Source organism: Elephas maximus, chromosome 20, assembly GCF_024166365.1.
Source record: "Elephas maximus indicus isolate mEleMax1 chromosome 20, mEleMax1 primary haplotype, whole genome shotgun sequence".
Taxonomy (NCBI): Eukaryota; Metazoa; Chordata; class Mammalia; order Proboscidea; family Elephantidae; genus Elephas; species Elephas maximus.
The window spans coordinates 56,104,234-56,116,637 of NC_064838.1; the positions used below are offsets into that span (position 1 = coordinate 56,104,234).

General features: G+C 42.4%; 1 protein-coding gene across 1 annotated transcript in view; it reads right to left on the bottom strand.

The window, feature by feature from the left end:
• LOC126064242 (IQ domain-containing protein F5-like) overlaps nt 1-12,404 on the bottom strand; it is a 42,619-nt gene that overhangs the window by 25,034 nt on the left and 5,181 nt on the right. The window lies entirely within an intron of this gene.

Sequence of the window (12,404 nt, forward strand, 5' to 3'; positions counted from 1 at the left end):
AATATTTAACCTTTTGTGATTGGCTTACCTTGCTCAGCATAATGTCTTCAAACTCCACGCATGTAGTAACATGTATCAAGACTTCATCTCTCCTACTGGCTGAGTAGTATTCCACTGCATGTATGTACCACGTTTTGTTTATCCATTCATCTGTTGATGGGCTTTTTTAGGTTGTTTCCTCCTTTTGGCTATTGTGAATAGTGCTGCAATGAACATTGATGTCTCTACATCAATTTCTTTTTGAGCCTCTGCTTTCAAGTCTTTTGGGTATATATGTAGGAGTGGAACTGCTGTGTCATATGGTATTTTTATTTTTAGTTTTTTGAGAAATGCGACACTATTTTTCACAATGGCCTACTATTTTTCATCCCCACCAACAATGTATAAAGGTTCCTATTTCCCTACATCTTCAACAACATTTGTTAGTTTCTGGATTTTTTTGTTTTTATCTTAGCTTTCCTAGTGAGAGTGAAATGATATCTCATTGTGGTTTTGATTTGCATCTCTCTGATGGCTAACAACACTGAGCATCTTTTTACGTGTTTGGTGGTCATTTGAATTTCTTCTTTGGCGAAATTTGTGTTCAAGTCCTTTGCCCATTTTATGATTGAGTTATTCATCTTTTTGTTGTTAAGCTGTCAAGGTTTTATATAATTTTGGTTATCAGATTCTTGTCAGATACATGGTTTCTGAAAATATTCTCCTGGTCGGTAGCTTGTCTTTTCACTTTTTTGATAAAGTCTTCTGATAAACAAAAGTTTTTAGTTTTACGAGGTCCCATTTATGTATTTTGTCTTTTGCTTTTTGTGCTTTTGCTAGTATATTAGATAAACCATTGTTGAAAGCCAGGCCTGACAGCATTAGCCATGCTTGTTCTTCTAAGAATTTTAAGGTTTTAGTTTGCACATTTAGGTTCTTAATGCATTTTTAATTTGTTTTAGTGCTAAGCAGAAGGGCCTCTGGACAATGCCGAGGGATCAAATCGAGACCTGGTCTACCATCAGAGTCATAGGCCCAGGGATCACTGAAGTGTGGGTTTGTGCCAGCGTAGGATCAGTATGGGAAGTCACAGTGTGGGGCTATGGGAGAGAATAGAGTGAAGAAGAGATCATCTGAGTCTGGTGTGTGTCAGTGTGAAGATAATTGAATCAGAGGAGAGAAAAAGTCGAGGGTAATCTGTAAGTGAAGCGATCAGTGTGAAATCATGGGGTGCAGTGCATGTGGACAAGAACACCAAATATGATTAATCTGAGTATAAAGGGGCTGTACCACCAATTAGTTTGTGGTCCCCTAACATAAGTTTGGAAACCCTGGAAGCCTGGTAGTTAAGAGCTACAGCTGCTGACCAAAAGGTCGGCAGTTCGAATCCACCAGGCGCTTCTTGGAAACCCTGTCGGGCAGTTCTACTCTGTCCTACAGGGTCACTATGAGTCAGAATCAACTTGATGGCAACGGGTTTTTTTTTTTTTTTTTTTAAACATAAGTTCAAAATATTGTTTACAATATATCCCATGTCTTGGTGTGTGAAAGAGAAAGGACGGGGGAGGGGACATAGATGGGTGAAGATGACACTAAAAAAACAAAAAAGAGTGACGTGAAAGCAGCAAAAGCTGGTATCTTCCGGAAAGATCATCTTCATTGCTCTCAGGGCCAAAATAACGGGCACCAGCTTACTGAGCGATAAGAGGAAGACAGGGAAACCAAACCTAATTCCTGATCCGTGACTGTGGGGGTGGTGTTACCTAGTAAGCTAGCGCATCTCAGCTTCCAGCCCACTCTTTATGTTTTCTCATTTGGGAGGTGGGGGTGAGGGCTTCTTTAATTACACCAAGGTTAGTGGCATCTTGTTAAATGGAAACATAGTTATTTTTATTGTTGAATGGAAGTTCAAATATGTGTAGAAGGAAGTGAATGGATACTGAGTAGCCAAAGAGGTAGACGGTGCTCGTTACTAAGGTCGTATCTCTCAGCTCCAAACCCACCCTTCTAATACTGGGCTTTGCGATGCTGGTGCTGAGTGAGCCTCGGGGACTACATTTCCGTTTTGCCAGGGAGTCTGTGTTAGAATCTGCCCATAGGAGGCGCTAGAGGGAAAAAAATGTGAGGTGTAGGAGGGAGGAGGGGCCGTTCCTTCCTGAATGCTTCTCTGCTCCCAGCTCCTGTGTGCTGGCCCGGCCATGCTGCTTCACTCACAGTGGCACTTCCTTCCCACTGTAGTTGCTGAATCCACTTTGCAATCTTTCTGACCCCAGCCTTGTTGGGCTTCTTCAGAGACCCCAGATTCAGCCAGCAGGAGCCCTGTTCTCAGAGGTCCAGTTCCAGCTCCACGGGTTCCCTCCTCCAAACTTCCGGGTTTTAACAGTTCCTAACTCACTTTGTGACAAAGTTGCATTGATTCCTCAACGTCTACTAGGAGATAGATTACAATAAAAGCTCAACTCTATTGTGCATTCATTAAATGCCAGGCATTGCTTTAAGTGCTTTACAGACACGAATTTACTTAATCTTTGTAGCAACCCTAAGAGATATGTACCTCATGAGCCCACTTTAAAGATGAGGGAACCGAGGCCCAAAGAGATTAAGAGCTCACAAATATTAAGTGTAGTAGCCATGACTAGACCCAAGCAATCTAACTCTAGGGTCCACACTCATAAGCACCACACACCACACTGCTGCCTTTAGTGCTAAAAATGGGAGTAACATCCACATTTCACAAGCAAGGAAACAGGCTCAGGGATATTAAATACCTATAAATAAGTGGTGGAGCCAGTATTCCACCCTAGGATAGTCTCCCCTTAGAGACTTCAGCTCTGGACCAGGCTCCACGTTTCTGAAGTTCTGGTTCTCATTGTTTCTAAGAAAATCTTTAAAAAATCTGGCATACTAATAACATGTTTAGTGCTTCTGTTCTACCACCTAGTTCGTTGCATAGTGCCTGGGGTCTTAAAAGCTTGCAAACGGCCATCCAAGGCACAACAATTGGTCTCTTTTCTCCTGGAACAACAGAGAAAGGAGAGTCAAGAATAGGAGGAAGATATGGAACGTGTGGCTAATTCCCCTCCGTGAACAACTGCCTCCATTGCCATGAGACCAGAAGAACCGGATGGTGCCTGGCTACCATTTCTGAACATTTTGATCAAAGATTCCACAGAAAGATCCTGATCAAAAGGGGAAAAATCCAGAATGGAATTTCAAATTCCCAAGGACTCCAGACTTTCTGGAGCCATGACGGTTGGATGAATCACTGAAACTATTGCCCTGAGATAATCTTTAAACCGTAAACCAAAAATATCCCCTGAAGACTTCTTAAAACCAAACAATAGTTTAGCTTAACTAGTAAAAAAAATGTCTCCTTTGAGCATTATGCTCTTTTAAGAACTATCTGTGCAGGATCAAGTTGAGAACAGCAATTCAAAAGATTAGATAGGAAGGGGGGCAGTGAATTTTTGTTAACGGAGGAAGAACAACTCAGAACAGGAGGATGAGAATGGTTGCACAACTTGAAGAATATAACAAATGTCACTAAATGGTACATGTAGAAATTGTCGAATTGGTGTGCGTTTTGCCACTTAGATTCTCGGTAACAACAATATAAATAAATAATTTTTTAAAATCTGGCATAAATAACCCGTGTCCACCAACAGATGAATGGATAAACAAAATGTAGTATATACATACAATGGAATATTATTCAGCCATAAAAAGCAATGCAGTACTGGTACAAGATATAACATGCATGAACCAAAAAACATTAGCCTAAGTGAAATACACCCAACACAGAAGAACAAATATTGTATGATCCGACTTGTATGAAATATCTAGAATGGGCAAATGCATAGAGACCAAAGTTTATTAATGGTTGCCAGGGGCAGGTGAGAGGGAGAAGGGGGAGTTATTGCTTATAGGGCATGTCATGGATTGAATTGTGTCCCCAAAAAATATCTGTCAACTTGGCTAGGTCATAATTCCCAGTATTGTGTGATTGTCTACTATTATGTCATCTGATGGGATTTCCCTATGTGTTGTAAATCCTATCACTACGGTGTAATGAAATAGATTCGTGGCAGCTTTATTGGTGAGATCTACAAGATTAGTGTCTTAAACCAATGTCTTTTGAGATATAAAAGAGAGAATCAAGCAGAAAGACAGGGACACTGCATACCACCAAGAAAGCAGCGCTGGAAGCAGAGTGTGTCCTTTGGACCTGAGGTCCTGCGCTGAGATGCTCCCACACCAAGGGAAAACTGATGCATCACAAGGACTCTTCTCCAAGGCCAACAGAGACAGAAAGCCTTTCCCTGGAGCCGGCACCCTGAATTTGGACTTCTAGCTTATAGGACCGTGAGAAAATAAACGGTTTGTTAAAGCCGTCCACTTGTAGTATTTCTGTTGTAGCAGCACTAGATGACTAAGACAGGGCACTTTGTTTCTGTTAAGGGTAAAGAAAAAAATTGGAAATGGATAGTGATGTTGCACAGCATGGTGAATGTAAATAACGTCACTGAATTGTACACATAAAAAGGGTTGAAATGGCAATATATATGTTTTACCACAAAAAATTATCTTGTGAATTTGCTATATGACCCAGCAATTGCACTCTTGGACATTTATCCCAGAGAAATAAAATCTTATATTCATGCAAAAACCTGTACGCAAATGTGCATATCAGCTTTATTCATAATAACTCAAAACTGGAAACAACCCAAATGCCCTTCAGTGGGTGAATGGTTAAATACATGGTGGTATATCCATACCGTGGAGCACTACTCAGCAATAAAAAGAAATGAATTTTTGATATATACAGCTTGGATGGGTTTATGGAAATTATGTTGAGTGTAAAAAGCCAATCTCAAAGATTACATACTGTATGATTTCATTTGTATAACATTAGTATATAACAAATGTGTAGAAAAGAAGAACTTATTAGTGGTTGCCAGAGGTTACAGATGGGGAAATCGAGGAGCAGTGGCTACAAAGGAGTAGCCCAAGGGAGCCTTGTGTAGACAGAACCGTTCTGTATCTTGATTACGGTACTGATTAGCTTTGATACCTTTGTCTCTTTTAGCTACAGCATCTATGATCACCTCAAACTTTTCCTCTGACAGTTATTTCATTTTCAACCACGTCTATCATGTTTCTTGCTATTTCCAATTTATTTAATAATGCTGTCTGAGTCTTCGATTTATTTCTGAGAAGGTACAACATCTAAAATAGCCTAGGGCAAGTCACTCAGATCCAGTACTCCATACTACAACATGAGGTCTCTATTTTCCATTAGAATGTAAACTTCTTCACTCCCCTACAAGAAAAGGTAAAGTTCAATCAATCGATCGATCCTCTTCAAGGCATAGACAGTCATGAGATCCTGGAAGACTAACATTAGAGGGTTAATAAAACAGGCTACAGTCCTCACTGTCCCGCTGCTGTAGCTGGTCTTGAAAAAGTAATATTCATCATCTTTCTCCTCTACCACTTGTTCTAGAGTTCCTTTGACTCAGCTAGGATTTCAGCTGGTCTGGGCTGTTTCATGGGTGGAGAGATCGAGATCTTCCTCCCCAAGGGGTCTGAGCCCTTGGTTGTCCTGCCAGTAGTAGGCTGTGATTGTACATATGCCCATTAATAGTCATTATCAAGCAAAGAAGTACTCTAATGTGTCCCCAGTGAATCCCAAGAGTTCCATACATACTCCTCCCTGCCCTCATTGTGTAGTAGCAACTCTAGGACTTCATAGTAATGGTGGACCGATTACCCCAGCCAGTTGTTGTTGTTAGTTGCATTCAAGTCAATTCCGACTCATGGCGACCACATGTGTGCAGAGTAGAACTGCTCCATGGGGTTTTCAAGGCTGTGACTTTTTAGAAATAGATCACCAGTCTTGCCTTCCAAGGCACCTTTGGATGGGCTTAAACTGCCAACTTTTCCACTAGTAGTGTAGCATTAAACTGTGCCACCCAGTGACTCCAGTAGAGTTCTCCTTCTTTTGCCTGTTCATCCACTGACATAAGGGATCCAAAGTGTCCATACGGTACACACAGCTTTGATTTCAGTGGAACCCTCCCTATATCCATTGAAAGAAAATGTCTCTTCCCTCAGAAACAGGTCTTACGGTTGCAGGGAGGAAGCACACGTTCCAGAAGAGGCAACTCCCAACCTCAACCCTCGATTCCCAGATCCATATATTCTAACTCTAGGGGACTCATTGCCATACATTAGTTCAAGGCAAATTCCGCATCCTGGAGAACAGCATCCCAACTTCACAAGGTGTCCCCCACCTGGTGCTTTAATTGAGCCTTCCCGTGTTTATCAAGATAATTGCCACTAGGTGATGGGATATAGTGTAAGACCAGTAGATTCCATGATCAGGGCCCATTGCCACACTTTTTTGTCATAAAATGGGTTTCTTGCCCTGTGGAATTATCACGGTGAATGCATTCCATAAGCACTCAGATAGTGGAAAAGGCAAACCTATATCCAAAATACTACCAGTTCTGGCAAGGAGAAAGCAATGCCCCATAGGTCTCTGCTGTTAGCACATTGGACACTCAGCCCTGATACTATATATAGCAGCCATGGTGAAGAAAAACCAAGTCTTCAGGCCTGTGTTTAGTCCCCATTATCGCCACTGTGGCAGCTCAGCTCATGGCCTACTTTGTGAGCACTGGGGTGGCCAAGGAGAGAGACTGACCAACATCTACAAGACAATTGCCGAAACGCACTTGTTTATTGACACCCTCCTCTGCGATGTATCTTTTCTTCTGAAAATGAGACCCAAAAGTATGCACACTTTGTGCAGTGTCCACTGGCCCAGACACATACTTCTTTTTCAGACTCCCTTATCACTGAGCTTACAATCTTATTCCTTCCAGGCCCCTGTCCAACCAACCAAGCCATTTGCCACTATACAAGACTTATGTATATTCAGATCTCAGCCCATCCCCAGCCCCGACAACCATAGGAAGTAGATGACAAAGGGTACTTCTCAACTCTCTGCCCACTGGTGAGATTGCCTTTCTCAGCTGTCCTTCAGGACTACCCTTGATTGGGCTATTATACAGCACCAGTTTCCCTAGTACCAACATATTACATTAACACATCTGTGAAACAGGTCTCCGTCTTTTCCTCCTTCATCAGCTGGGTATAAAGACCCCTCCACCATGAAGCATTAGTTATGGTGTTGATAAAGAATATTGAATATACCATGAACTACAAGAAGAATGAACAAATCTGTTTTGGAAGAAGTACAGCTGGAATGTTCCTTAGAAGCAAGGATGGCAAGACTGCATCTCACATACTTTGGATGTGTTATCAGGAGGGACCAGTCCCTGGAGAAGGACATCATGCTTGGTAGAGGGTCAGTGAAAAAGAGGAAGGCCCTCAACTAGATGGACTGACACAGTGGCTGCAACAATAGGCTTAAGCATAACAACGATTGTGAGGATGATGCAGAACCAGGCGGTGTCTCATTTATCCTTCTGTACATAGAATCATTATGAGTCAGAACCGACTTGACAGGACCTAACAACAACAAATGGAAAAGAAGTTGTACCACAGAGGTAGGTGACATGGTGTAAAAATGGTGTGGCGTCAGACCTCGTCTAACTTCAGGGGGAGGAGAGAGAATCACTATCAACATCAGCCAAGATTGATTCCTATGAAGTGGAGATCAGACATACCTCTACCCTCCAACCCTTTTTACCAATTCTGACACCATCCATCCCTCCCACGGCACTCTCTGCTGGGTTTGATGATTCATGGCAATGGACACACAGAACTCATAGACCACACTCACAATTATGGGGTTTATTAGAGAATTAACAGGTTACAATGCAGGATCAGGATCAACTTGAAAGTAACAGGAGCTACTCAGGATACAGTTCTCCGATCAGGACAGCTTACTCTAGGCTGTTGCCGTGGGGTCCCCACTTTTGGCCTTGGCCCTCACTCAGGCAACTATTACAAAGCTCTTTAGCTCCAGCAACAAGTGCCCAAAGGCACTCCACTCTCTTGCTCTGTGAGTCCGCAAGCCTAGACTGCCGGTCCTGTGCCGCTGCTGTCTCATGCTGTCTTCAGTGTTACAGCTCTCTCTCTGTCTCCTGGGTCTAGGAGGTTCTCAGTGCAGGGACCTGGATCTAAAGGACACACTCTGCTCCTGGTTCTTCTTCTTGATGGTAGTGAGCCCCCCATCCCCTACCCCTCACTCTCTGGGATTGGCTTTTTTTAAACCTAGTGGGATAGGAAAAACTGACCAATCTCCTACAAGGGTTCCACTTATTTGCATTAGAGGCTGTCCAGTCCCTTTGGTGGTGGGCCAAAAGCACCTTATTTGCATAGTCCAACCCAATCATTTTGTGGGCATTACAAGACCATGGCTAGAAGGGCCATATAATAGCAATTAAAAGCACTAAACATGGGCATCTAGGCCAATCTGCTCTTATAATTTGCTCATGCATTCTTGACCTTCTCTAGATTGGTCTCAAATGTACCCACTAGGCCTCATGCTAGAAGCTACTTTTCAAATGGAAAGTAGTTCTCTGCCATTGTAGACAGTAGTTCATGGCCTTGCACAGAGCCCTGGTGGCTGCACTGTGATTCGCCTATTAGTACAAATAATTCTAGCACAGCGTGATCTGCTGAATCATATGGCCCGAGTGTCAGAGGCTTGCTTGTCCCACGGACTTGGCCTGCTGTAGAGCTCTCACTTGCTCTGGGTCCCATTTAAAACTGGCAGCCATCCAGAGTACCAAATAAATGAATCAAAGCAATGTTACCAGGCACCAGGTGTCACAGCTTGTCTTTTATCTTAGAAGAGATGTCCTGGCATGCCCCACTCACTGGACTTCACTCATGTCACTGATCCCTGAGTCTTTGCAAGGTTCTCCCACCCTCTGGTAGGCATGTATCTTACTAGGGCAGCTAGGGTATCTGTCTCTTTGTGTTCACCATGACCAATCAGGTGCTGTCCGGTGATCCTTGCTTGTGCACTCAACTGTGGGAACAGATTTTTCCTTGTGCCTCATGTGCATCCCATGAGTTGGCTGATTTGGCATCCAAAAAAAGAAACGAAACCAAACCAGTTGCTGTCGAGTTGATTCCAATTCACTGAGACTCCATATGTGCAGGATAGAACTGCACTCTATGGGTTTTCAAGACTTTGACCTTTCTGAAGCAGATTGCCAGGCCTTTCTTCCAAGGTACCTCTGAGTGGGTTCAAACCACCAACCTTTCTGTTAGTAGTCAAGCGCTCAACAGATTGTGCCACTCAGGAGCTAACTGGCATCTAGCTAGATGATTATCATGACTGCAGTGGCTCCTCAGAGCAGTGGGCACAGTGACCTCCTAGTGGGGGAGCCAAGATGGCTTCCCGGTATGTGGCAGAGGCTGGTTCCTGTGAGGTTACTTTGGCCGTCCCCAGGGCAGTGCTGGCTTCCCGCTGGCATGCTGTGTGCCCCTCCTTTCAGGAACACATTGTGGTTTCAGGTTTTGCTCGGAATAGTAGCTGGGATTTTTCAGTTGTGATTTTTATCATTTCTATAATTTTTACGGATTTAGATCAGGAGAAGAAATTTTTTAGAGAATGACTAGTCCATCATCTTGATACCAGGAGTCTTCCTGAGTTCATTACTTTGTGGAATCTCTTGGAAGCACGATTAGATAATAAAATAGTTTTGCAAAAAGAGTCCATGGGTGCAATCTTCCATGGGTTAATTGGGAGTCTCTTTCTGTCAACTTCATACAAGAATAAGCACTTGGCTGAATTCAGGGGTAAAACTCTTTGACCTCAAAAACTCTAAGGACAAACTCATTTTGGTATTGAATGATGCTGGGAACTGGACATTATTAAATTTCGTCCTTGTAAATGAATCTCATTTTCTTCCTGGTATTCACAGGATCAGTTAACTTGAAGTACAGAAGTTTTAATAGAAAATTGCTTAGTGTTTTACCATTATCTATTAAAATTTCCTGGGACATGGTAAGTCCTCTTGATCTATGTGTTAATGTCTTTCATTTCAGGAAAATTTTTCTTCTGTTAAATATTTTAATATTCTCTTCTACATTTAATCTATTTTCTATTACAACTATTCACTTAACCAGAATTTGCCTTAGTGTTGTCTTAATATCAAATCATCCCAAAACCGGGTGCCCCATTTTGAACTGCAAATTCTATTTTTTCTTCATTTCAGGGTAAATCTTTAAGTTATTTCACAGAGTTCATACTCATTAATTTCATTGAAAAGGCTCAGTATTCTTATGTAAAATTTTCTTCTGTTTGGAAGCAGGAAGATTAACTTTCCTTGGAAATAAATTCCTAAACAATTGTTTACATGTTTCTTTTTCTCTCCATGAGTTTTTGTATGGGCTCCTCTGTGTTTAGCTTACCAATCTTTGACTGGTGTTTCTTCCACCCAGACCTATTATTTGTACAAAACTGCATTATTTCCCTCCCACTTTACCCTAAGGCCCTCACGTGTCTGACAGTTTGTCAAACTGTTGGGGCTTTCGCATTGCTGTGATGCTGGAAGCTATGGCACTGGTATTCAAATACCAGCAGGGTTACCCATGGCGGACAGGCTTCAGCTGAGCTTCCAGACAAAGACAGAAGAGGTAGAAGGATAACATTGGATAAAACCTGCAGAATGGGAATTCCAGAACACTTAATTGTGTTCATGAGGAATTTGTACATAGATCAAGAAGTGCTCATTCGAACAGAACAAGGGGATACTACATGGTTTTAAATTAGGAAAGGTGTGTATCAGGGGTGTATCTTTTACCTTAACCTATTCAATCTGTATGCTGAGCAAATAATCCAAGCCTCTGGACTATATGAAGAAAACGCTGCATCAGGATTGGAGGAAGACTCATTAACAACCTACAATATGCAGATGACACAACCTTGCTTGCTGAAAGTGAAGAGCACTTGAAGCACTTACTGATGGAGATCAAAAACCACAGCCTTCAGTATGGATTACACCTCAACATAAAGAAAACAAACATCCTCACAATTGGACCAGTAAGCTACATCATGATAAATGGAGAAAAGATAGAAGTTGGCAAGGATTTCATTTTACTTGGATCCACAATTAACACCCATGGAAGCAGCGGTCGAGAAATCAAAAGACGCCCCCAACTCATGGCAACCCCATGGACTGTTGTGATCCATAGGGCTGCCATTGACTGACTTTTTCGAAGTAGATCGCCAGGACTTCTTCCTAGTCCAGCTGAGTCCGAAAGCTATCCTGAAATCTGTTCGGCAGCATAGCAACATGCAAGCCTCCACCGACAGACAAGTGCTGGCTGTGCCTGAGGTGCACTGGCCAGGAATGGAAGCTGAGTCTCTCTGCATATAAAGTGAGAATTTTACCACTGAACCACCAATGCCGTCTTAGTTCACATTACTCTTTATAAAACACTTCAAGCACTTAGCACAGTCACTGGCACACAGTGAACTCTGAGTATACTTTGCTCGTAGTCATCGTCAAGGTGCATAATGTATTGAATAAGGATGTGAAAAAAAAAGAAATCAAAAGACGCATTGCATTGGGTAAATCTGCAAAAGACCTCTTTGAAGTGTTAAAAACAAAGAAGTCACATTGAAGACTAAGGTGTGCCTGACCCAAGCCATGGAATTTTCAATCGCCTCATATGCATTTGAAATGATGAATAAAGAATAAATAAATAAAGAATAAAAAATTGATACCTTCGAATTGTGGCAAATAATATTGAATATACCATAGACTGCCCAAAGAATGAACAGATCTGTCTTGGAAGAAGTACAGCCAGAATGCTTCTTTGAAGCAAGAATGGCAAGACTATGTCTCACATACTTTGGACGTTATCAGGAGGGATCAGTCTCTGGAGAAGGACATCATGCTTGGTAAAATAGTGGGTTAGCGAAAAAGAGGAAGGCCCTCAATGAGATGAATTGACACAGCAACAATGGGCTCGAGCATAACGACAACTGTGAGGATGGCACAGGACTGGGCAGTGTTTCATTCTGTTGCACATGGGGTCACTATGAGCCAAAACCGACTTGATGGCACCTAACAACAACAACTTACTCTAAGAACATGAGCCACCGTAATGTGAACTCTGCATCATTGTAACATCTTTCTTCCCTCGCCCCTTTAGAGTCATTCTCCAAATTGCAGGAGTGAAGTTTCTTCAATACAAATGTGATCAAGTAAAGCACTTCATTAAAGCCCTTGAGTGCTTCCCATCGCCTCTTGATAAGGTCTCCACTCCTTCACCAATGTCTCCACTGAATACCTCCAGTCTCATCATGTAACACTCGTGCTGCAGTCCATGCTGTACCCATATGTACTTCATTCCAGGTCTACTCATGAAAGATGCTCTTTCCTCCCTCTGGGCACTTGTCCATGCAGTTCCAGCTCCTCAAACACAATCCC